Source organism: Varroa destructor, unplaced genomic scaffold (assembly GCF_002443255.2).
Source record: "Varroa destructor unplaced genomic scaffold, Vdes_3.0 BEIS01000007.1, whole genome shotgun sequence".
NCBI lineage: Eukaryota > Metazoa > Arthropoda > Arachnida > Mesostigmata > Varroidae > Varroa > Varroa destructor.
The window spans coordinates 12460068-12486008 of record NW_019211460.1 but is presented as its reverse complement, the minus strand read 5'-3'; the positions used below and the strand labels follow the sequence as shown (position 1 = coordinate 12486008).

The 25941-nt window shown below is 38.9% G+C and overlaps 2 long non-coding RNA genes across 2 annotated transcripts; one reads left to right on the top strand and one right to left on the bottom strand.

Moving 5' to 3' along the window:
- Positions 1–487: 487 nt before the first annotated feature.
- Positions 488–11159, bottom strand: LOC111254856 (uncharacterized). The gene is made up of 4 exons (XR_002675239.2): positions 10936–11159; positions 3916–3989; positions 3580–3730; positions 488–1053 (listed from the first exon to the last, which is right to left on the bottom strand). It is a non-coding gene; the product is annotated as an uncharacterized LOC111254856 (long non-coding RNA).
- Positions 5180–10209, top strand: LOC147754334 (uncharacterized). The gene is made up of 3 exons (XR_015317182.1): positions 5180–6858; positions 7248–7635; positions 8203–10209. It is a non-coding gene; the product is annotated as an uncharacterized LOC147754334 (long non-coding RNA).
- Positions 11160–25941: the final 14782 nt, after the last annotated feature.

Below are 25941 nucleotides of genomic sequence, written 5' to 3'. Positions count from 1 at the left end.
TATATATGGCAAGAGGGACAAAAAGACAGTCTCACTTTATCAACTAATAAAAGAGTGAAAGTGTACTTTTTAAGCTCCCGTGTGCCGGCATAACCATTCTTTTACTGTTTTTTTTTCTTGAAAAATCCCGACGCGCCATAACTCTTCCATTCAGTGTAAAAAAAATAATTTTTCTTGATTTTTATGATAGCAGTCATACGCGATCATAATCTTTTTCCGCGTCGAGTGTTCTCTAAAAAGCTGTTCGCCTTATTATTTGTGTGTACAGTTAATAAACGGTTGGTAAGCACTGTTTTCTAGCATTTCGTACGTTTAAAGACAGCTTTTACGCATGGTAAGTAGTCACTCTTTTGCGTTAAGCTTTGTAGTATTGATTAGCTTAGCCTTCATCACTTTGCTACTGTTGGGGGATGTCATGAAGTCTTCACGTATTATTTATTGTATATTAATGTATTACGATATTGATACATCCAACTATTGCCCCAGTCATGGTGGGCTTATAACGAGACAGGCCCACAATTTTTCGTTCTGTTGTTAATGCTCTTTCAATCGGACAAATTATTATTAGGTGCCCTTCAATTTTGCCTGATCACGGCGTGATAGCAGTATTTTAGCGTGATAGCAGGTATAAGTAGGCGTGCTGGCCAAATGTAACCATCTCTTCCCATTTAACAGCTGTGCCGTATAATCAGCGATGTTCCAAACCAAGATCGAAACTAGCGTGCACGCTGATATCACTGAGGCAGGCATCTATGGATGTGTAAGAAACTATTACCAGCCATAACACTATCCCAAAACAAGCTGACCCCCCGAACAGGACTTTGCTTCCGTTCGGCCGAGAAGTTGATTTTTTATAGGCTTGTCGATCTCTAGTCGTATACTCTGCTATGTTCTTTTTGATGAAGTTCTGCAAAATGGACTCATTTTTGACAGATAAAAGACTTACGATCACATCCAGGACCGAATGACGCTTGACTACGTGACCGTACGGGATCGTTAACTGCGCCACCTTGAATAAGTGAAGGTTCCCGATTTAGGAAAAACGACGAATATCTGCTAAAAAAATAGTAGTTTGAATTAGCGGGTGTCGTGTCAACATCACTAAAATTTTTTTATATTTCAGATAATAAATTGTCATATATCAAGAAGCTTTACAAAGTTAAACGTTGTTCGCCCATAGCCGGGTAACAAATGCTCTGTGATAGGGGGAAAAGGCGAACAGAAGAATCATTGATCATTTGGTTAGATTGAGTTCCTAGTTTGTGAATATTAGCGCTCTGTTCCAGGTACACCATGATCCAGGCATCAAAGATGAAGGGGTCATATAAACGACTCTGTCATTATGCGATTTGGCGAACAGAAATAAGCTGGGTAGGGTGAATGCTTTGCTCAACTCGTGTGACCGATAAGATTATCTGTTTTTTTTTTAGTAGGAGCGGGAATTGCCTCTACACGTTTGTCTCGCCAAACTGGATCCTGCTAATACGTGCTTATCTACTGGCTTTAGAAAATACTCATGATACAGGGTGTTAAAGGCTATTGTTAAGGTAGTCCAACGTCTGCAGAATCGTGGAGCAATTAAATCAATGAGTTAATGAATCAACCGTTATACAAATGGTCTAAAAAACTACGCCTATGCGCTACGGCTACTGGCAAAAGCGATTCGGGAATTCGACAAGCGCAAGAAAGCTAATTTATCAGTTAATTATATATTATAAAGTTCAACAGTTGCTTCCAACTATTTAGATGATAAACGTAAAGTCATTATTGATATATTTGTGTTTTAGTTATCAGGCACAAATATATGTAGCACCTCGTCGCTGCCAAAGAATAACGCCCCGCGTAACGGATTCGTTCTTCGTGAACGTACAACTCGTGAGCCTAGTCATATGGTATCAAACAAATGTGTCATTTTATATAACTACAAATATAACTAGAACATATTATTAGTTTATACTTATGGTCAAGCGAACAAAAGTGTGAAGTCTTCTGCGATAAACTACACGTGAGCGAAATAGGTCAAATTCTTTCAACATATCCCCTATTTAGAAATTTCTAGCAAATTTAGCAAAAACCAATTAGACTTTCAACTGGTAGCCTCTGCTCTTAATTGTTAAATTCCTTGGATTTTTTAGATATTATATTCATACATGTATATATTTCAATATTATAAACGAAAGCCTTACTCTACAAAAGAAGTGCACCCTGTTTTTAAGCAGCGTTGTTAAACACTCCTTTGTCCTAAAACTTTTGTCATTAATCGACTTCTACCTAATAGGAACAACGTAACAGTAGCTTTATTATTTGAGCCACTTCATATTTACGTATAATTTATGAGGCTGAGGTCATTCTCATCTAAAAATGTCGAAAAATAGAGCAATGGCTCTAGTGCAACAGGATGACAGACGGATTCTAACATAACAATTGCAGTAAAGTGATTTGCAAGAAATCGTTGAAATAGGGCCTCGGAGTAGCGCAACTCGGACGTTGGGCAGCTGCAGGAAATTCGGATTTAAGCTAAACAAATCAAATTAGGCCGCGGAAAGTATCAGGATAGTGTTACGTAGCATACCGTGTATGAAAATAATTATGTTGAATCACGTAAGTGTAAATCGGAACGAACTGTGCAAAAGGAGAGTGAATAAGTACACGTGAGGAACATGTAAAATCCAACTAAAACCATGTAGTATAAGCATGATACGTTGCCATAAGAATAATGCAGGATTTTTGCCATTTTTGCGTTCTTGATGACGCTTTTCTCAACCAGGCGGTGTCATCCTTATGCGATTGCTCCATTTTTTTTCTAGCATGAAAATGTGATAGGTTTTGTTTGGTAACGAAGAAAGGGCATTGTTAATTGTTATTGCTACTTGATCATGCGAAATCCTCTTCCGTCAACCCGCTAGCTTAAGCGGGAGCCGCTGGGTCAGCTTCTACCACGCTACGTGTACGCCGAAACAAAGATCCTACCTATTGAACTGTTATGAACTGCGTGTTTGTGTATGATTTGTACAAAGATCCTTATTGGAGGCGCAGAGACTATTACTTAAGTTTAATTGCGGTTGGCGGGAAAATCGCTGTACGCCGTCGAGAAATCAAGGCTCTTTGTTGGGTTCCTAAAAAAACAAGGTCTTTATCTGGGCACACGCTATCAAAATCACTCGATGTGGTAGCTGGACTTTAGAAAGAAGAATTTAACTGTAGTGAAGTAAGTGGTTATCCGATTGGGTATTAAGTTTATGAAACAATCAAGTTGTAGCGCACCACCAAGTTCAACTTTGACTGTTGACATTTCTTTGTTACTGGTTCCTCACGAAAGCTAGCTGTTTCAAGGTGCTAAGCTTATAAAGTTACCCGAATTGAGGCAACAATAAAATGCCGTCAACAGGGTAAACGAAGCGGACTGGAAAGGTATTGTGTTCTAAACAGTCTTAGGCAAATAAGTTTGTCTCAGGGGGCCATACTACTACGACATAGTTTAAACTTATAGGCGACCTATGTGCTGTGTCTAGTCTTGGTTGACACCTAATTTAGAAGTTAGCAGTACGACAAGTAAAGATGAACGCAGTTGTTTCCTACCACACTTTAAACATTTGTTAAACATAACACTGCATGGCAGAGGCAGTACGTTGTCGTATATAACTCAACCCTCTGAAAAGCTGCACAGAATTTGATCGTCACCGAGGTAGTTTTTAAAGTTGTTTCTTCCGTTACTTGTATCTTAGCATATCTGCAACCAAAGAAACGGAAATCCGTAAAAAGTTTATTGCCTGACGCTATTTTAAACGAACCTTGTTCTCAATACAAATAACTCTTTGCTTTTGTTTTATATTAAAAGACTCCTAAATTAGAATATGTATCTTTAGAAAAAATCGCGTGGGAGGTTACGGTCGAACGCATGTAGGTTAACTTTACATTCCGCAGGATTGCGTACGTCGTTGGACACTGCATGTTTGCCCTCAAGATCTACCGGGGACATGTACGAACGTCTGTAAGCAAAACAAAAATTAAATAGAATGTTTTACAGCAAAATGGGGGTATAAATATATTATTACATCTCCATATTTTTCACGGTTTGGTGTGTCTATTTTTGGAAAAAATATTGGGTTTTTGAAATCAAAACCGTGATAATCAAAATTACCCTTAAAAGATTATGGCTATAACATTCTACTTTAGCCTCCTTTACTGTCAATATTAGTTAGCGCGGTTCTGATACTACTATCAACCAAACAATTTTTGAAAAACAAAGAACATGATCTCAATAGTGGACAAGCATTTTAGAGCAAATTTTCTCTAACTAGGAATTAAATAAGGTGTGTATTCACACGAAGGGATTGCGTGGTGCAAAAAGAGGTTTCTGTGTAGCACAGATTAAAAAAATTAAGAAAAAATGTAAATGTACCGTGTTCATGGAACTATTTCCAGACACAGGCGCTGTGTATAACCTTATTATGCGCCTATGTTTTAGGAACAGCGGTACATTTGCTATTAAGGTTGACAGCTTTTTGCTAAAAATAATGATTTGATATTTAATAATTTCTAAATAAAAACTATTTGCCTAAAATAGCCCAAAAGAGACAGCGTGAAACAACCTTTTATTAGGAGTTCCAACAATCTTGAAGAATTCAGAACTATAATCAAAGATTACCATTTGAAACTGATCTACTAATTGACTCTATAAACAACTTCGTGTGCTCGTGTATTTTATAACAAATAAAACCTATATCCTTACGTAGCCTATCTGCGTGCCTAGGGATACTAGAATAATGTGGTTACCGAATTTTTCAAAAGATTGTATTAAAGTGTAGAAGTGCAAGATTATAGATTAGCCCGAATGAACTCGAATAGAAGCGAGGAATAAAGCTTCTAGAACGAATTATAGTCGTTTGAGCTTGACCTATACAGTACCCGATCGTTACAAGAGCCAAGAAAACACTTATTGGGATGCGATATAGTTAGAATAGCCATGTCAAGCTTGAAGGGTAAGCGATAAAGACCCCGTGGTACAAATTTCAACATTTTTTAATATATATATATATGCTTCAGTTGTTCTGCGTAGTACAACAAATGGGTCAATTAGAGACACGCGCTATGTATGAGTAAATGTCTTGACGCGTTGTGGAACCCGGGTCGGTGGAAATAGAACCGGGTTCCACAACGTCGCTAACCCGTGAAAGGAAAATCGAGGAAAAGCCAGCCTTTATCCTATTTTGCATCGTGCCATATAAGGGCATATAGAATAAAAAGAAAACAGCTCTTTGCGAGCAAAGTAAATATAGGCGACATAATCGGAAGCTGTTTTAGCCTTGATGCGCTATTTACTAATACTAGTAGTAGCTTCATCAAATAATCAGTAGTATTAGAACAGGCAGCTAAAGGGAGACAGATTCCTTCCGGATGGGGCAACCAGTGGGCAAAATAACAGCACAGTTGTGTACATTAGCCAATGAGCTCACCAAGCTGAAACACAGCAGCGACTTTTGAGGAAGGTAAACGACCGGTGTTTGTTATTAGCGTAACGCCCTGGATATAAGGGCCGCCTACCGATGCATAGTAATTTATACGTTCTTGTATAGCAACACCTTCGATTTCTATTTAGTGCGTACTTTGCGTTGCGAGTTTCATTATGGGCTAGCTTAACTGGAAACTAAATAGAAAATGTGGTTTGATGAAGTACGCGTATCTGTCAGTTGCAGTAACACACTGCATTAGCAGTCGATTCACGCCCTCTGCGTTATACCAATCTAGATAATCTACTGTTGATAAGGTTTATCCGCCCGTATCGAACTGGGAAGCGTTCAAGTTCGAAGGCTCTCGCCTTAAATTAGTAGGTGTACAGAAAGGTCGACCTATACGTCGCTCATATAGCCGGCGCGTAAACCGTAACCGATGATAAATACAATAGGTAAAATGAATTAAGACAATGTTTTGCTCATAAGCGTATTTCATAGAACTTTATTTTTGCAGCATGCCAATTAACATGGCATTAATGATATGGATCATGCAGGAATTATGAGTACCGCATCGTACGTAAAAACTGTAGTAAGGCCACGCGTCAAGCATTGTTCAATAAGTGTGACTTGCAACAGATATTCAAATCGAATAGAGCTTGTACAAAAAGTATATAATGTTAGCAAATTGCATATGGTTTTACTTTCAATGTAGCAACGTATACCAATAACATACTAATTAGTCGTGAGACAATATTGGATAACAGCTTTACCAACAATAGCCGCTTTGTAGGCCACAATGTGACTAAACTATATAGCAAGTAGATAAGGGCATCAGGAGTCATAACGATCCTGGTTATAGTTGATTCTTACAGAAATTTAAGTGTAAAAATAGTGAATAACTAAGAATAGACATAAAATATATAGATTAACCCATATATTTAACAGATATATACGGACCAATTTAGTTTTGTCATTAGCTGGCAGGAACGAGCTTTACGCTCATTTGCTCTGTGCTTCTATCATCCTAAACGTTTATTCAGTAAATGTTTGCGTCGTTATAACTCGGCCACGTTTATCCGTTGGATCGTCCTCATCCCTCGCCCGGTACCCTCTAACGCTTAATAGGTTAGACTTCATGTAGCGCTAGCCTGACATCAACGTCGTATCTTCCCGCATGTATCGTGTAGGATTTCGTTGTTTTGAAAACCGGACTAACGGGTTAAGGTGTTTCCGGACCCTGACACCATTGGAGACGCCTTCCATGAGTTTGCTATAACAGGCCCAAACAAGCGAGCCCCTCGTCGTCCTCGAGCGCATCCCACTACTGCAACAGGACCCGCTGCATTCGTGACTGTGCTCAATGTTCCTCCTTCCCAGGATAAAGTCACAGATCTTTCTTCAGCAGGTCAGCACATACCACAGACGCAACCCATTCGGACTAGTTCGGGTTTAGGATATGTACGAGTGTAAAATATATACTTGTCTGCGCTTGTAATACAATTATAAAAAAAGCACATATTTATCTGTATTAGTCTCCAGCTCTTCCAGAATTTACACCCATCTTCTTTCACATAACCGTCATCAATTATTAACTATCTCAGCTGTATCGGCATGTAGGTGCAAGGCGCTACCTTTAGGACAAGAGCGTCTCAACTTACTATCGGACGCCCCTTCCGTATGACAGAAAAGCTTTGGCTCTACTCCAGTATCTAATATTGTCACGCACTTGCTAAAACTACGAGCTCAAAGAAAAAGTAGTTAATATTAATGCGAAATTACGGTGATTACTTCTAGGGAAATAAAGGGATGCTCTCATGGGCCGTTTCGACGAATCTGCTTCTTAGCCATACAGTGCGTTACTTTGTTCAAGTTGTACCACGAGCCGTTAATATGGCTGTTACGGTCGGAGATATCCGTTGATGTTGATAGGTCACGAGTTTTACTCAGAGAGCAGCGGTTCGGTGGCCAGTTTATGGAAGACGCAGGAAATGATTTATCATCTTTGATGCCTGGTAAAGGCCTGCAGCAATATAGTGTCGGGGGCCTGCCTGAACAAAGCCATCTTTAGACAACGGTTGCATTTCTTCATGTATGTAGCCAGCTAGTGATGGCCATATGCCAAATGATGATGATATTGTTAGGCATCGGTACCATAACCTGACGTATTCCGCTCCGGAATCAGGTAACGGAAATAATTTAACAAAACTTGAAATATAACAAAATCATCAATTAGTTGTCCATATTATTATCACTATTAGCAATAGGCAAAGTGGCTGCCGCCATTCGACGCGTCCACATATACAACATCCGTCTATCATTACTCATGAGGATCATACGTTTATCTGTGAAAAACACCAAGCATTGCTTAACTTCTTCGATATACAAGTTCAGTACTAAGATACGAAGTATAATATGTTTTAAGACGATGGCCCAACTTTGACCTATAAAGCAATTTAAAAAGGAGCGGCTTTTAATCTGGACAGTCAATTAGCCATCAGTTACAGTACCTTATTCCTAGGTTTTCATTTTTAAGTCATCTTCCTATAGCTCAGAATACTATTTGACGATTCAATCGGTTTAAAAATTAAAATGGATAGAATGGTCTGCTTTCATGTTGTTTACACACGTTTCTGTGAAGCACTGATAGGAACTGAGGGCTTTCTTGAGCCTTTAGAGATGGTGACTGTTTGATCGCATGTAAATCTACTTAAGCCAAATCTCATTTGGTGTTCCGGTATTATCTTTGCAGAGATCAAAAACACCATTTAAACAACAGGCACTTTAGGCACCGAGAGGAACTGCGGCGGATGAGAAAATCTATCTGTACTACTAAAAATGTAAATCCGCCCTCATTCAAAACAACCCCGCAGGGGGCACGGATAAATGTTTGTAAGTTCCTTGTTGGAACAGTCTGCGTTAGAGATGAAACTAACTAGAGAAATATATTCTCTCCAGAGGAGCTTTTCCACTCCATAAAACATACCGTTAGTTTGAGCAAACTAACCATTCTTGGGCGTATTTTTTGGTATCGAATAAGAGGCCTCGATGAGTTCAGTCGCAATAGTTCAGCCCGAAGATGGCCAAAAACACGATTGGTCAGTGAAGCTACGAATGATATCCCACGTGATTCTGGACTATTTACTTTATTACCTTTCAAATGAAATTTAGATTAAACTTAACGCGGGTTGGTCGAAAAAGGAGCTAAAAAGTACCGAACCAAATAGACAGGGTGATTGCAAGCAGGTAACTGTAGACGTATACGATCGCTTATATCAAATTTAATATAATAACGAAATAGATAAATCAATCAATGGCGGAACGAAGCCCTCAGGTTCGTCTAATAACACACCAAAATGTTTTCGAAGAACGCAGTGAAGAATGTAAAGCACATAATTCCGCACACGTACGTTATGGTAAAATCTAATCACGATTTAAAAAACGAGGGGATTTTCTCGACATTCTCTACCACAGACACAGAATTCTGTATTGCAAATGAGTTTATGGAAATGTTGCTAATGTGTTGTACTAAATTTACTCTAGGATTCGGTTATCAGTGAAGCGTTAGCAGGTAGTAACCTTGGCAATTTAGTAGGCAATGTGAATGTGTGATTTCCTGACCAAAAATACCATAGGGCATCTTCTTTTCTATTAGAAAAGAACAATGTTCATGCTGGAATAACGATTTTAGAAGCGGCCATATGTCTGATGCGTTCCGCTTTATCCCATTCATTAGATATTAGTAGAGCAAATCTTCAATATCTTTCAAGTGTTCATCTTCCTGAGCTACTATTTGACACGGTATGACAGGTGAGAAGACACTTTAGTTTATGGGTTTCAATAAGAAGTGTTACGCATGACTACATTTAACCGACGGCTGCGGCCCAAGTCCAACGGGTACCTAATTGAAGGTGTCCGACGAGTGTGTTGGTTCTGTTCGATTTATTCGAGGCATCCTGCGGCCATGTTCTACGGGATTGTTTTCTGCGGCGGTACGATTGTAAAAGCTTGCTAGTGAAGTCTGCAATGGCGAGAAGAAGGGTAATATCACCCTGATTGCAAACGGATGTTCAGTACCGCCACTACGTGAGTTGGTAAGCGGTCAAGTCTTCGTTACTGCGACGAAATAAAGGTCAGAAAACAGCAAAACCAGTTTATTTCATTTTTAGCAAGTACTGACCGCGCTGGGTAAACGACGAGCTAGGGTTATCAGGCACGACATATTTTCTAACGACGTTTCTTCGAAAGATACTACGTCGACTTCACCAAACGTAGATAATTAACCTAACGTAACCCGCACCTATTGGCACCTGACTGAAAACGTCCCGGCGGTGTGCGAAAGTACATTATGAAATTAGGTAACATTGGGAGGGATTGTCTACAGGCAAGAATTCTACTCTGGAATCCACTGCCATGAGTTTATTTTTGTCTTGCAAAATCAACGCTAGATTTAACCGAAGAAATCAACAAACAGACAACGACTTTAATGCAAGCTCATTTCATGAAGATGATTGAATCGATTCTTTCAAAGGAAGGTCACAATCATCGTGCCGTTCAACTCAGCTGTTCTAGCTAAAAGATAGAATTAGTTTTAAAAAAACAAACTAACAAAACCAACGTGTGCAATTAAATTGCGTCATAATGTTAACCATCAACCTCATTCAAATGTATTAGTTATATATATTAGTTTTATACTCTCTCTCTCTCTCTCTATATATATATATATATACATATGGTTGTGTTAGAATAAACACGCATGCGAGGCCAAAGCTTTCGTAATAGCGAATTGTTACCAGCGAATGTCATTCGAAATTATTATCGAGGCCAGACGATTTGTTCCTAGCGCGCCTAATGATTGAATTAAGCAAATCCTTTTAGGTTTGTATGGGTCGATAATAAGTTTGTAAGATAAGACGAAGATAAAAAGTGGTATTTCTGACACTTCGTCAAAATATTGGTTTGGTGCCTAATGCCGCCCACTACCTTAAAAAAAAAGCATCCGCTTAAAAGAGATGTAAAGAAACGTGCATGTTGATTACATCAGTCGTCATTGTAATGTTTTATTATAGCTATAGCATGTTAGTAAATGGCCCCCTGTCCGGGTGGTAATCGAGCCTGGGTTTTCCGACTTGCGGGCACTTGGTGACATTGCAGCTCATTCATTACGGTTGTTATTGCGGTAAGAATCAGTATCAAACTTACAACGTCAAACAAAGAGGATAGGGTATCCTCAAAATGAGTCAATACCTATTTGGAGCAATAAAATGGGTTTGAACCACAAATTTTCAAGAACACCGCCGACTATATAGTGGCTTTTAGCACAGTGAATCATCGTTCAGTCGTGTACCATATTGTATTGCTCTATCAGGTCCAAAGAAATGTTTATATGTCTACCCCTGTTTTCGAAGTTGTTTTTCAAGTGTTAGGTAAAGAGTAAACATTTTGAGTATTCAAAAATACAAAGAAATGAGAAATGGTGACGTACGTTATTAAGAAGTACCAGGTAATAGGAAGCATGCAGAGTCGGGCTTGATCCAAGGTTCCGCCCAAAAATTGAAGTCGACGCACAAAAAAACCGTGACAGTAAAAGCCGTACTCGAATTTTACCTTACTCAAGTGCTCTATCATCTTCGTGAATCGTTTTCATGAGTATGCCACCCAACCAATGGCGTAAATCAGGCGAGGTATGTACTAATCATGGAAGGGGCTCGGTCGTATTTCCAGTTTCGGCACTTGTTGGCAGCGCACGACCGGCTGAAAAATACGCTACGTACCGCAGGTTCGTTGTTTTGATGATAGTTAGTCCCTGTATATTGTGAAGAGAGTGCTCTAGAGATTATATGGGGCTATAATTTGAATCATCTAAGCCGAGTGAATCGAGATCAACTGCGAACCGGAAGTAAATAGCAACCGTTACAGTCATCATGTGGTAAAAACCAACTGCATCATCATAGTGGCGTCTCCATGATATCAAAAAACGTAAGGGCGCGTCAGATTCAAAATTGCGTGTAGACGCACTCCGTTTCGTGCTGAGGCCAGCCGTCTAAACAGAAGCAGTACCAAACGTAAAAAACAGAAACATTAGTTTTTTACCAATAGCTTTTACGGGAAAGGAAATAGAAGAAAGCATTTTCCATCAATAACATATCCGAGCCACGGAAGGATCGGAGCGGATTTGCAAGCATTCAAATACCAGCAACGGAATATTATGTTCGAGGATTCACGAGAATGACAAACAGTAAGGCAACCTTTAAGAAATATGCGCTGAAGTAACGATGAGCGTCAGATAATTAAGACAGGGATATTAACATCGCGTAATAGGCTAATCAGTATGAGGAGGTTAAGATGTAAACTCGCGTAAAGGTGATGCTAACTGTAATTTGACGCAACAGTATAAATTAAAGGACGCCTCGGAAGTTAAAAACTATGGATGTTGCTGAAGTTCTTCATTTAAGTTTTCAGGTTATAAACAGGTAGATGTAAATTGAACGCTATTTCGGCAAGGCGGCCTTTCGGAGTCTTTAAGTTCTATTAGGCTTGTGGACTGCGTACGGTCTGTTTTTCAAGTAAATCCTTGTTAAAAAATATGCTCAGCTAAATCATTAGACAATGTTCCATCGTGTTAAATAATGTACAATACAACTAATGAAGCATGTTTATACAATTGTACTTAATATTAGTCCTAAGAGAACATTAAACTTGATACGCAGTGCGTATGTTCTAGCTAAGCTCTTGTATTCGTAATTTCCGCTATCCGAATAGATTTTATCGTTATCTACATATGTGGATGTCCAGTCTTTTGTATCTCAGCAAAAGATACCCAGGGGGCTTTGCATGAAAGGGACATACTAATACAGAAATCCGTATCTATATATTACTCAAGTAACGTAATGGAAGGCTTGGTCCCTTTTGGCACCGTTGGCAAGATTTCCATACCAAAGGGGCATCTAGATGAACAGTTAAATAATCCAAAGCTATGCCTCTTAGCTTCTGTAACGAAGCTTCTTGTGGCGAAAACCGTGATACGCATTGTCGTTGCCCGCTGCTCATTCATATATTCACGTGGCGTATTTAGCTGCTGAAGGTTCGTCTACATGTTTCAACGGTGAGACGATTGAGTTGCCACTGTTCTGTGGTTTCGTGTAGGGAGCCAGGCTAGTTTTCTGGCAGTATCAGCAGTGGCCTACACAATGGGTGAGGCAGGCCGACACCGAAGGCGGCTAGATATGTAGGTGCATTATACACGGGCGTGTGCACTCGTATCCGTTTCGGATCAACAGAAGGAGTTTTGCTGCTATTACTGCTGCTACTTCTGCCAGTACAGCCTCAGCTGTTTCGTCTAAGAGTGAAGACTATCCGGCCATAATGGCTTGGACCTGTAACAGCAGGCGGAACAGTCACTTCCGTGGGTCAATGGGAGCAGCTCGGTAAAGTTGAATGCTGAAGGCCGCTGGCGGCCGGTCCTGGGTCGCTTCGTATGGTGGCGAAGGGGCAGGGGCCACAGTGGGGTCAGGGCGGCGAGCTGGACAGGGTCGGCATTAAGCGAACTCGAACTATAGACTGTGAACGGTCACTTCGGCAGTAAAGGAAGGAAAACGGGACAAGGGAGCAGGAAAAAAAGGACTGCCAAGCAAGCATTCAGACAGAGAGGTTGGTTGAAGAGCATCGCATCTCGGACAATGAATGGGTCGCTGTGGGTGGTTGGCAGATGGGAAACAAGCGGTTTTGTCCTGAACGTTACCATACTTAGGGGCAGATTGCTGGCTATGGTAGTACTATGGCGAAAGCAAAAGCAAAAAGAATCCAGCTAGGTCTATATAAACAAGCGTTCTGTTTCCATATTGAGCTACAAACTGAGTTCACATACACAGAAAAGAATAATCATTTATATTTTTATTTCTCAAGCAGAGCTGAAGTTCAACAAATGTAATAGACTTTAATGGAATAGAAACGTATGTGTCACTTTGAGTTAGTTGGCAGACAGGAGTTATGTTTTCGTGTCGACTAAGTATAAGTTCGGTTAAAATTAAAATATGCCGATTGTCTAAAAACGCCTTAAGTCTGTCCCACTATTTTGTACTTGAGAAAACTATTCTAGAGAAGTTGATAGGGCTCACCTTAGCTTACAGGAATGCTTGTATGGATTTTTAATGTAGAAAGTCTTACGGTGAGAAACTGTGAAATGACAAAGATTGCAGTGTTGGTATCCGGTCTGTTATATATCGAGTTATACTACATGATAAGAACTAAACAGTTTTTATAAAAATAGTTCTTCTTAAAATATACACCGAAGAACTACCAATTAATTAACTTCATAGATGCACATTTAAGTGTAGAAACTTGTACTGACCACGCCAAATTGATATCCTATAAGATTCTTTTAAGCCCGAATCATTTCAGTAAGATGTTTTTGCAGCAGAATTCTGTGACGGTTCTCTCTATTCTTGATTGTAATCGTTTAAAAATTGCTTCTATTTTTAATGCCGGCTTCGCAATTGTCAGTTCGACAGAAGCACACATGGACATATCGTCTTTAAAAAAAAAGTTCTCACAGCGTTGATGGTGTCGACCAAGGCGAAACTTCGTTGGAGGCAAAATAACAGCAGCTTTTCGGTAGAATCCATCGTAATCGTTTTATTAGATTGCGATCAATTCTATTCCAGCGGGCGGCCATTCTCTAGTAACCGGTCAGTGTTCCATTCACTGACATAATGCTCTCAATGAAGGTGTTCAATTAGTGCCAAAAGATCTTCCCTTAGCGATAGCACCTTCCTGACAGAATGCTAGATAGTTATAAAAGAGTAACTTTCGTTACTTTTAATCAGGAAGATGTGTTCTTAAACAAACGTCGATGTTGAATGAAACCTTCGGTGTCGTAGGTCTCATAGAAATTGTTTAACCAGGATCGAGGCCACGTTGGCCCTACTGCGAAAATATAGGCTGCGTCGACGGCTATAGGCAAAAAGCCAAATCAGACCATCGTGTAGTTTTTCTCCAGATCTAACAAAATATTCAGTATTTTTAAAGGTCAATTAAAGTCTAATTTGATATTGTACTTTTGTTCTGTAGTACCCGTCGGTGAGTTCGCGCGAACGATGGACTGTTAGAGAATATCTAGGCGATAAACGATAGCCAATCTCAAAAAGGATTTCCATATCCTTTATGTTATCTTATACACAGTAGATTTAATTGAATCAAATGCTCTCGACGACGTTAGTCGTGGTCTGATCCTACGCTATTTCCAGTTGCAACTGGTTATGTATTGATCCCTGTTGGTCGCTTCTCTGCTTTGAAATCGAATGAATGGCATGTACGGTACTGAATTAAAGGACTCGGAATAAAGTTTATAGATAGAAGTATTTAGTCTGTAGAAGAATTTAGTAAGCTCTATGACTTGTGTATTACGCCAGTGCACAGTTTTTGCCATCAAAATACGTTGACCTCTACGGCTTTCGGCTCATTGCGGCCGTGCCCACTGGGGCGTGCGGTTCGTAAGTCTTCATACTGGCAATCGATCTTCTGCGGACGCGCTCATCCGTATGTCCTGTGTAATCCTCTTACGCACATAGCAGATCTGACTCGTACGGAATTGAAGACGTTCTCTGATTAGTTATAAGGAGACCTGTTCAAGTTATATAATTTTCCATTAATTTAATTTCCTAAAATAGCTAAGCCATTTAGGTGACGGCGCTTACGCTATGGGAGCAGTTGTTTGCGGGTCGTTAAGTTCCAATCTCAGCTATACGACGGATTTGATGATACTTGATAGAAAAAAAAACCGTGTAAGTGCTGATTATAGTATTTAATATAATTAAAGTTATTTTTCTGTCATAAGCTTTTATTTCGCAAGTCGAATGTGTATATGTAATTTGAACAATCATTGACTCTCAGCTGAGAACTGAACGCGAGGCCTCACGAGTATGGCTTTAATGGTTATGCAATTGTCCATCATGATAGTCACTGTTAAGCGCTTATGCCCTAACCTTAACATTAAGTTTACTGAAGGATAAACTTTTTTCACTCGTTTTTTTGTTTTTAATTTTTAAATATTATTTTGCCATGAGGCCTAAAAGATAGCATTAGGCCAAGTCGTATTGGATTTGCTCTAGCTTTAGGGCATGTCTACAAGCGTTACAAACAATTTTATTCACTATATGTAATTTCACATCCTTACTTCGTATGTGTATATATATTTATCCAATACGTTTATAATATATGGCAGAATTTGAACATCAATTCTTCTTTGTTTCTATGTAGCATTTGAAGTAGTTCGACACAAATAAACCTTCTGGCCATAAGTTGTAGAGCTGCTCGTGGTAAATTCTGTAACCTTATCTTCTCTTCTAAATTGGGTATTTTATAAAGCACATAATTTCTTATGGACAACCATAGGGAATAAATGAGCTGTACTTAGCCCTTATTGAGATACTTATCCTGTGCATTAGCAAAAAAAAACGCATTAGGCGTTAATGAGGAGCTTTTCGTAAACTTCATAAAAGATTCTTTTCGTAGTCAAAAAATCACGTGTGGACGTGCTGGCGATAACTTCGGATCAGGCTCGGGTAAATCGATCATGCGAAGTTCAATAGTAATAAAAGTATCAATGTGATGCTGATCAGCCACTAATGACGACCTGTATCTATGTGTTTTTTACTTATATAGTTGAATTTTAGGTTACCTTAGTAGATCGAGAATAGAGTAATGCAATATAGAGGACGTCAAGCCAAGAATTAGGTCGACAAATTTTCACTTTGTTTTTTTTTAGTACACAAGCTTAAAGGCTTTTCATTAAGTAAACGGTCACCATTTCAGGTCGTACGTGGTCAGACTGTGATTTCTCAACAGCTGCTCGGAGTTTCACTGTTTGAAAAACTAACATAGATTATTCCTAATATAATAAAGACTACCTATATAAGCAAATAAATCAGCTGGTGGAGGGAGCTGTTCGAGTCACCTTTAATGTCAAAGCTCATTAGGAACAGTGCCACTGCAAAGAACTTATTACGGGACGTAAAAACCATTTTTGTCAAGGCGTAAAAATTTGACGACGAAAGGTGTTTCGTCACATTCGATCGTAAGTTCCGGCGGCGAACGAGCGGAACGTGCTGGACGTCGCTTATGAGGCTAGCGCGTCCATCGCTTCTTTGCAGTGTCCTGTTGCGTAACTCGCGTCCTGAATGTATGCGCTAAACATTACACGCACGTTTTTTTCGTAGCCTGCAATTTCTGCAAACTACGATTAGAGATACCAAGTATTCATCTGATTGACGATAAATGTCACTTATCTTCTCAATATTTCAACTTAATCTTCGAGTCGCCTTATATATCTAGCAGAATATGTATTTGTATGGAAGTACTGAGAAAAATATTGTGGCTTAGCCAACAAGTGAAATGCTCCACGCGTTTATTTTTCGTTAAAAAAAAGACTATGGTATAGAAGAAAAAAAAAAAAAAAAAAAGTGAGAAATCATCGACGTATGGTTATTCGAGGCACAGCTTCGCCGTTTAAAATCACTCCGAATGTACTTGGTCTTCAGATACGTTTAGGTCTCCGCTCTACAAACCGTGTCCTATTTCTTAGAATAGTGTCAACTATATTTTACAAATATTGATACTTAAGTGCAAGAGCTTTTTTTTTGCTCGTATGTTAGTAAACGTTTCTAAAAAAATTTCTAGTTTGTTTGTAGTTAGTGAATCTTTATGCTAAAACGAAAATTCTATGTAGCCTAACGTCTTTGACCAATCATAGGGAAGACGGTCAGTGTTTACAAGGGAAACTCAGCATTGACCCTTTCATTTTCCTTTTGCTTAGTTGGTGCACGTATATTCTTTGTTTGAACGAGTTTAAAATAAAGATTTCTGATTCTAGCCACAGGCCGTCTATGGGAAAAAATGCTAAAAATATTTTCGTAAAGGCTGAAACTGACAATATTCAATATATATACACTTTTATTAAACTTTAAAAAATATATACTAATATTATACATACACCAAGCCATCACTTAGTCCATTAAAGCGCTTCGAAGCTTTTTTTGATCTCACCTAAAGAATCGACTAAGGTCTCTTGGTTTGTTAATTTTATTATATATATCTTTTCTTTTATAACCAGTTTGCGTCGTTTCGAATAGACGTTAGCGTTGACGTCTAGAATATAAAGGGCAGACTAGATCTCAGTGTTTAGTTATGCCTATAATTCCATTTTCAGCAGTGCATAACAGCCTGTCTGAGAGCTAATAAGAACATATCAACACCAAGGCTGGCAGGTTACGGACATATACGACTTCGCCGGTCGATCAGATGAAATCCGCTAAGAAATATTATGAAAGCAGTGGTATTTCTAGGGCACAAACAAATCGAATCCTATAAGCTATCTTGGTAGTTTGCACTAGCGAGGCCTTGTGGTGGACATATAGTAGTAAGTAGCTTTCGCACATCACCCTGATGGATATTTTTCGTTGTATTACTGTAGAGAAAAATGACATTTCAGTATAGAAATTGGGTGATCGACAGAAATTCACTAAAGATCCCTTATCTTTCTTTTTGCCTCCTAATAGCAAGCCTTTTGGCAAAAATCAATGGAATTGTGGCACTGCACTCCGCAACAAGTGAACCTAAGGGTAGAACGATGTCTTGAGATACCACAGTCGTGGCTTGATTATCAAAGTTCCGGCGATCCGATGCACCGAATTCTAATTTAGCTTGCGCTGAGCAGATGAATCAGATCGTCGTGTTTCCATTCTGATTTGGATTGTTGATGGTCGTTGCCTCTAAAGGGCAAGCCACAATCGCACAGTGACGTTTCTTTATAAAAGTGGGCGAATCCTTAAAGCTCCGTTTAATACTTGAAGGAAAGAACTCATTAAGCTTCACGCACGAGTCCCTAGACTATCTCAAGCTGTGCGAGACATGTACAACAGAATCTGAAGTACTTGTACGTATCCCTACAACTATGTGTGTGTCTTTCGGCATTGGATTTTATTCATGCAACACGGTCGTTGACAGGCGACATCTCCACGAAGAATATAGTGAGAATGATTTAGACTTTTGGCTGCTATCAAACATTGCTTTTTGTCGGAGGCAGTATTTCGCAACTGTTATCTTATTCGATGCTTAGATAGCCTTTGTAGGAAGGCGACAGTATTGTACAAAATTTAACATCAGTAGCTTGAACGCATACAGCCCAGATTCCTGGCCCGGTCGTATATTTACGCCGATTTCTTTCTATCCAGAGCTATTAAACCGGCACCTAGAGGCTAGCTATAAAATAACGGAGGTAGAATAGAATAGTGTTGACCGAATTCTGCATAGTGGTAATTAGGAAATGTAACAGTACAGGAATGAAGATCGCTGCGAACATGAATTGGCTACCGGATTGTTGATCGGAAGAAGGCGCAGGCCCTTTGCCTGCTTTAGGACAGTCGGCACACGAGTTATGGCAACTACACGCCTATGAAACGCGCTGTTCAGCGTGAATTCTTTCTCTGGAGGGTCATGTATGAGAATAACATCACTCGTCACCCTTATAAAAGGGTTGATCTTCAAAAGAAGTTGCTGGAGAATCACAGTGTGCTCTTTTTCTTTGTGTAAATAAATAGCATTTCCTGTAAATAAAGGGTAGCGTGTTGGAGATTTGGTATGATTTCAATATCCAGAGGCCGACTGAAGAACAATTTATCAAGCAGTGGAGAGTAGCGTTCGCCCGAAACACTTGGCGGCGGCGCAAAGAAGGTCGGTCTGCTTAGCGTTCGACAATTAAAACATATACGCTTAAAGACGGAAACGCAATGCACGTAGCATGATGTTCGGAGGAATGCGACCTGGCAAGGGTCAGGTACAACAGGACTATTTGTCTGAAAGGCAAGCCACTTGAGGCAAACAAATTCCAAGCAGCGTTCTATTTCTGTACAATGGAAATCGAATATAAGATTGTGAGTGGGTTCGAGCTTTGGTTAGAAGTTTGTTAATATTGGCCTCGTACATGTACAGAGCTAGCGGTTACCGCTCTGCTGTCAAGGCACACATCTAAAAACGATGCATCAACAATTCATCAGAATCACGATAACCGCTTAGATCTATATTCCCTCTATATTGTCCATGTTTGAGACAGGCAGTCGTATACATGTTTGATTGATGGTGGACTATGTGACTGAGTCATCTTCAATAGGTCACCCTTAGTTTATTTAATAGGAAAGGGCTCATTTATTTCAATTCAGGCAATAAAAGGAATTTGGGTACGAGTGATATCGCATATGATCGAACATTGCATTCACTAACTCGAACCGTCGAAACAAACTTTTGCTTAAACCTTCATAGTAATGTTCCTGGGTGCTTCCACCATAGTAAAATACTGTGAAATAAAATAGAAACAGATTGATATTTTTTATAATATAGGGGAAATGTATACGTTAACGCCAGTTCTATAGACCGAACAGCAGATTGCTATATTGAATGACAATATAATATAGGGGTAAATCAGCCTTGCTAACATTGATCGCTTAACAAATACATGAACAAAAAGCGAATTTCGAAAAAGTACTAGTCTCAAGCCTTAATCTGTTGCTTTTTAATGGGGTCTCTATTTTGAAACTACAAACAAGCCTGCACTTGGCCTCGTGCCTCCTATTTATCTAAAGGTTTTTGTAATGAAACAAAGGCATAAGAAGCAAGATTTGCCTGTTCAATAGAACCCTTCGGTAGCAAACATTATTCGTTAACGTGATTAAGAGATCCAATTGTATCTTTTCCAGCCATCGCTATAAGCCCGCAACTGTCGGAGCCTAGTATTATTAAACCTATACGGTACACAATTATTTTCATCTGACAATATCTATTTAAACGAGTATATTTTTTCTGATCTTTCAAAAAGGTATAAGCTATCAAAATGTTGTTTTTTTTCCCGCGCACGTATTTGTGCGGTTTGTTTGTAACTATGTAAATCTTTCTCTCAAAATCATTTTATAACTTTTCCTAGAACTGGATAAAGAAGTGTCGTGGATTTAAGAAGCAATGAAGTGAAAACGCGACTGTTAGTGACTAGGAACTCGTTTTCGTGACGTCTGCGTCAGGTAACTGTTGAATATAGCATATTGGTACGTAGTTTACTTTCCTCTCTTGGTCTTAATTTTCTTGATTCTGAATCTTGGTAGCTAACATTACAAAGATCAGACATGCATTTGCCAAGTTCATTCGAATGAACTGCAACACTGGATACGTACGTAATCCTTCCTTGAAGTCATCGTAGTCTAGACATCGCACCTTTTCCGTGTTTCAACGCTGTTTGAGCCAAATTTGAGGTAGATATTAGATCCTAAATTAGGAAATATAGAGTTAATTGAGTCAAATATATATATATATATATATATATATATATATATATATATATATATATATATATTTACTTAATTCTGTTGAAGAAATTTGCGTCTTCATCGGAGAATATATGAATGGCCCCAAGTTTGTATTTGAAACAGGGTTGGTATTGGTATTCGCTGAAATTAAGCCTTTGGAAGGTACATTTTAAATATTATTTGTCTCATAGCCCTCGACCACAGCTCGCTTAGCATACCATTTTACTATAAATAAAATAAAGCTATAGGAAACTTACAAATCTCTGTATTTACTTAGATTTCATTAAATTAGTCTTTTGGGCCAACGTCACTAAGTTCTCAAATTCCGAACACAGAGTGTGAGGTAAAGTCACTTATCTTTCGCTCTTAAACACCACACCGAAATCTCCACGCAGACCACCTGAGTCCTCACGATGATGGTCATCTGGTTTACTGACGTTGCTTGTTAGGGCATCGATCATACGGAATCAGGATGCAGGAACCAGAACTGTCAACAAAATAAAGAAGTATCGTGAAAAATGGGCATTTGGTCAGGGCGAAGTTTGACAGTAGCAACGCAGATAAACGGGGCCACAGAGATCATCAGTGAGTTAAAGCGTCAACTAAATGCGGAACACTATTGACGATGAAACATAGCTAGGACAGAAAACAGCCACCAACGTACGAAGTAGGCTTGTAGTGGCTCCTCACATGCAAGCCGCTGCTACAAAAGCAATAGTATTTAATTATAGAAGTTTTGAGATCTATTTCTTCCAGTAATCAAGATTTTAGCTTTAGACATTCTACTGGCTCGTGCGAAAGCTATGTATTAAGTTCGGATCGATAATAGCTTATCAAAGCCATCTTTCTTTATCGATAGAGAAGGTGTGCCAGGGCCGGTCATACTAAAAAAGTATACAGCTAGAGATACCAACTAATGGGATATTCTCAAGCTGTATATACTTGTATTTTTTTCTTAGTTTTGTAAATACACCGCTATCGTACGCAATCATTGAGTGAATAAATAAAGATTGTATGAATATTTTATTGATACATAATGCTTTGGATACTGTATTTTGGGGTCTTGATACAAGTGAGATTGCCATTCTGACCCAGATGGTTCTAACGTTCACTCGTGCTTTACATTAGGCTTTCCAAGATTAGTTAGGGAATCGAAAAAGCTTGAATATTTTTTTCTTAACTACGCAACATTAACGCGGAAACCAACGCCCAATAGGTAGCCATTGCCGTTAATTTTCAGCCGCGGTACAATTGAAAAAATTTAAATATTCTATTTCTCTGGATAGATTTTGGTGAACGTCCTTCCGCAGAACGGGTCGAAAGCATTCTGGAAGCCATCTGTGAAGATGCCAAGCTGGTTATGGCTTACGCTAGAGGCCACAAGACCTGAGATGATGCCACGTAAGACTGTGTTGAAGCCGTAAATAACCTTGCTTACTACGTATTGCAGAACTGAGACTGACCATAACGGGGAATCAGTAACTCATAGCGTCTTAAATACATACTATACACAACCTATACCAGCTATAATTTTGCTGTTTTTAAAGCGCTTAGAAGTAAAGAAAACATTATTTGCTATTACTGCTTTTCATATGCGCTTAAAGAATACTTTGAGAAATAGAGCTCTTTGATCTTCATCGTGCGTAAAAGTTTAATTTCAACAGTTCCATGGAAAAGCCAAAAACGAACTTAAAAATAAGCATTGAGATAGATATAAAACGGTTTTCTTTAGTTCTACACTATGTGCGGTACGGTTCGAAACGGGTTCACAAATACACTAATATCCTGCAGATTAAAACTATTGATTACTTCTGTAGGTAAACGATACTTTGGAACCGACCCAGGTGCCTCTATTGTTGTTAGATTAGCAGATAAAAGTAAACAATGGACTTTGTTTCGTGCGGCTTTTCTAAAAACTCTTTGCTTCTTCAAGCAGAACTTTGGCACAGTGAGTTGTACTCATTATTTGATTTTTCGTTTACATTAATTGATAGATTACCAGCAAGTAATTTCGATCGTATAAATAAACCTTGGTCGGACCAAACGTCGTTCAACCGTTAACTTGCGAAATATCGAAGACTGGCGGCTCAGACAAAATTAAATGAACGTACCATACAGTAAATAGTAAAAAATAATCTGAGGCAAACAGGCCAATTAATCTGGAGCCTTTAAACAGAGAACGCATACGCTGAAGAGGCGCCCTAACAAATGTAAAAATAGTTTTATTTCTTGAGAGGGGAAACAGAGTAGGTCATGCAGTAATCAGCTCGATTACAAAGGCTGTTTTGCTTTCACAAAAAATAAAGTCTAGGAAAAGTTTAAGTGACCAAACAAAAAGCCAAAAGTTGACTTGTTAAAGTCAGCTATGCTTCTTCCCGCTAAACTTAAAAGAGATATGTTGATGTTCAACTTACGGCAGACTAATATGAATCGGAAGAAACGTGCGATGCATTCCTTCACCACGAGACACTTCCGTCGTCTTTGTTGCGATTCCGATGGCTTGATGCATCGTATTAGCAATGACCTACAAGTTTTTTTTGCTCTTGGATACCTGACAGTTGTCAGGTTTCCTTTCTTGTTACACATTAGAGATCGAAGGACGTATATGCATGAAGTGATGTTGAAAATTCAGCGTGGAGCTTCCTATAAATCTTATTTACGAGTCCATACCTGATCATTCGTTTCGTGGGTTGAACGCAGCATAGATCGGGATAGAAATTCCCCTTGAAATATGCTAGTTGGCCTTATTTAATATAGCTGAAGTCAGCGTTAGAGCATACTAAATTAATCTAGTAGAATAATAAAAAATCGTTTATAGTCGTTATATAGTCGGTTTGTTTATATAAATTTATTTGGTAAGACGACATACGATACTACAGTATAACGTTATTGCTGTTCAATGCTTTCTTTGTTGGCAAATCACTCACCTTTGAATGAGGTCATGAAAGTTTGAAAATTTTTAAATTTATTAGGCATTTTGAGTGCCATTAAATCCTTTCTTCACTCATCACAATCAAATGGAAGCTATTGGCTCGATCTCTGCCCTGAAACTGAGTGAGTTCTGATGCTGGACAGACCTAGACGCGCACACAGAGTGACCAAAATCCTATGACAAAAGCTGCTCTCAATTCGGATGAACGGTATTTATTTTTCAAATTAATAACAGCCAGCACGTCGAAACTGTTTTTTTTATCTGTGTTGCCAGTGTCCCTACTATGTCGATCAATGTCCAGTCTCCTTTTCCGGTGTTGTCTAGGACACCTTATGATCGCTGACGCTGCTTGTTACGAACGTCACTCTCGGCGCTTGATGATGTACTTCGTTTGTGTCATATCCTACGTTCCTATAATGAATACATAGGAAAATTTACTTGGTTATGATGAAAACAAATGATGATTTATCAATATTCCGATATATGAACAAAAAAGTCTGTATAAGTTAGTTAAACAAAAGGACATCGTTTTTGATGGGTAAAATTTTTTGACCCAGAATTGCCATTGATAAATGCGATTGCTAGTTTGTGAATAGCATTTAATTTACATTAGATATGTGTTTGTTTATCCTGTTTTTCGGAGTATCGCTACAGTAAGGCTGAAATTGGCCTTTTCCAGAATGCGTCCTGTGTTGTGGTAAAATCCTGACGCTTTCAAATCGTTTTTTGCACCTGGGTTAATTCGACGTACCGGCAGCGGTTTACTCAGCCAATGAGATAAAATCATATAAAGTCGAATTAATGATCGAGATGAGGCTCATAAACGATGGGGAGTTAAGCGCAAACATGACTGCAGCGTATGTTACACAAAAGAAAAAATTTGCTTGCGAAATATAGAAGTCAGCTTGAGCTGAGGACGCCCTATCGTCAATAAAATAACTTTGTCATACCCTTAAAATAATAAGAACCTACCACATTACTGTCTGTCAGCGTAAATGATCAATCCACTATCGTATTTGTCAACAACACATGACTCAGCTATTGGTGACTTGAACCGTACCACCATTAATCACTTAGCAAGAATACTGAGAATAGTTCAAAAGCCCAACTTACCATGCGCTTGCATCTATAATGGGTTTGATAGGAGCATTTACTTAGCACCTGCGAGCTGACTGTGACCGATCGGGGCTGATCGGATAGTCTTAAGGTTGAGCGGCGTCTTTAAAGAGACAATTACTTGGTTTCCTCACATTTTTTTTTTTATATCCATTGAAGGGTCTTGCAGCTTGAACTTTTTTTTTCTCAGATATTAATTAGATCGAGCATCAATTTCGCTATTGATAACAGCATAATATAACCCTTCATCCGTTGGTGAACCAACAAGAAATACAGGGAACAATTGATTGAACTACTAGCGTATAGCGTGCTTGATGTTTCAATGAATTTTCATCTCTGATTAATTATATTGTATTGTTTATATTGAATAGCAAAAAATTATCACAGCGTGTTTATAGAGAGGCGTTCTTTTATCAGTGCACGAAATATTGCGCTATATGAAGAATCACACGAATATAATATAATTATTCCTCGAGATAAAGTCGTTCTACCTGCGTAAAATGCACAAATAAAATTAGATGATGCGTGCATAATTATTGACAATACAACTTATGCTGTGATCTACATATGCGGTCACGCATAATCCACGAATACTAGCACTTCGAAAAGCCGCTAAAGAGGTGAAGTTTTGTTTCTCAGTAAGGCTACGCGGGAACGAACGATCATGCAAGTTATAAGTGCCTACCAAGCCAAGTGATCTTGCACGCTCGTGCATTGGGGACGAAAAATAAAGAAAGCGTTTGGTTCTTTTATAGGACCCTTTCATACAACTGGCAGATCGACTAATGCAAAGCATTTCTTATCATGAGAGAATGGAAGCTCGTATAAACCGCACCTCTAGCTAATCAGGTTTTAAAGACCAGGTCAGCGCACATAAGACCGCGTCACTTACCTTAATATCACCAACTTGTCCTTTGCCTTTCATCTCAGTTAGTATCTCGATAAAGTTCATCAGCATTATTAAACTTGAGGGTGGATTTCTGCGGAAGCTTTTCTTTATTTCATTTTTCAACAAAAGAAGCTATCCCTGTTCAAGCTGCTGCTCTGAGGTCAAGCGCCTTAATGATTTAGCTCTTAATAAAAATGTCGTTCACTT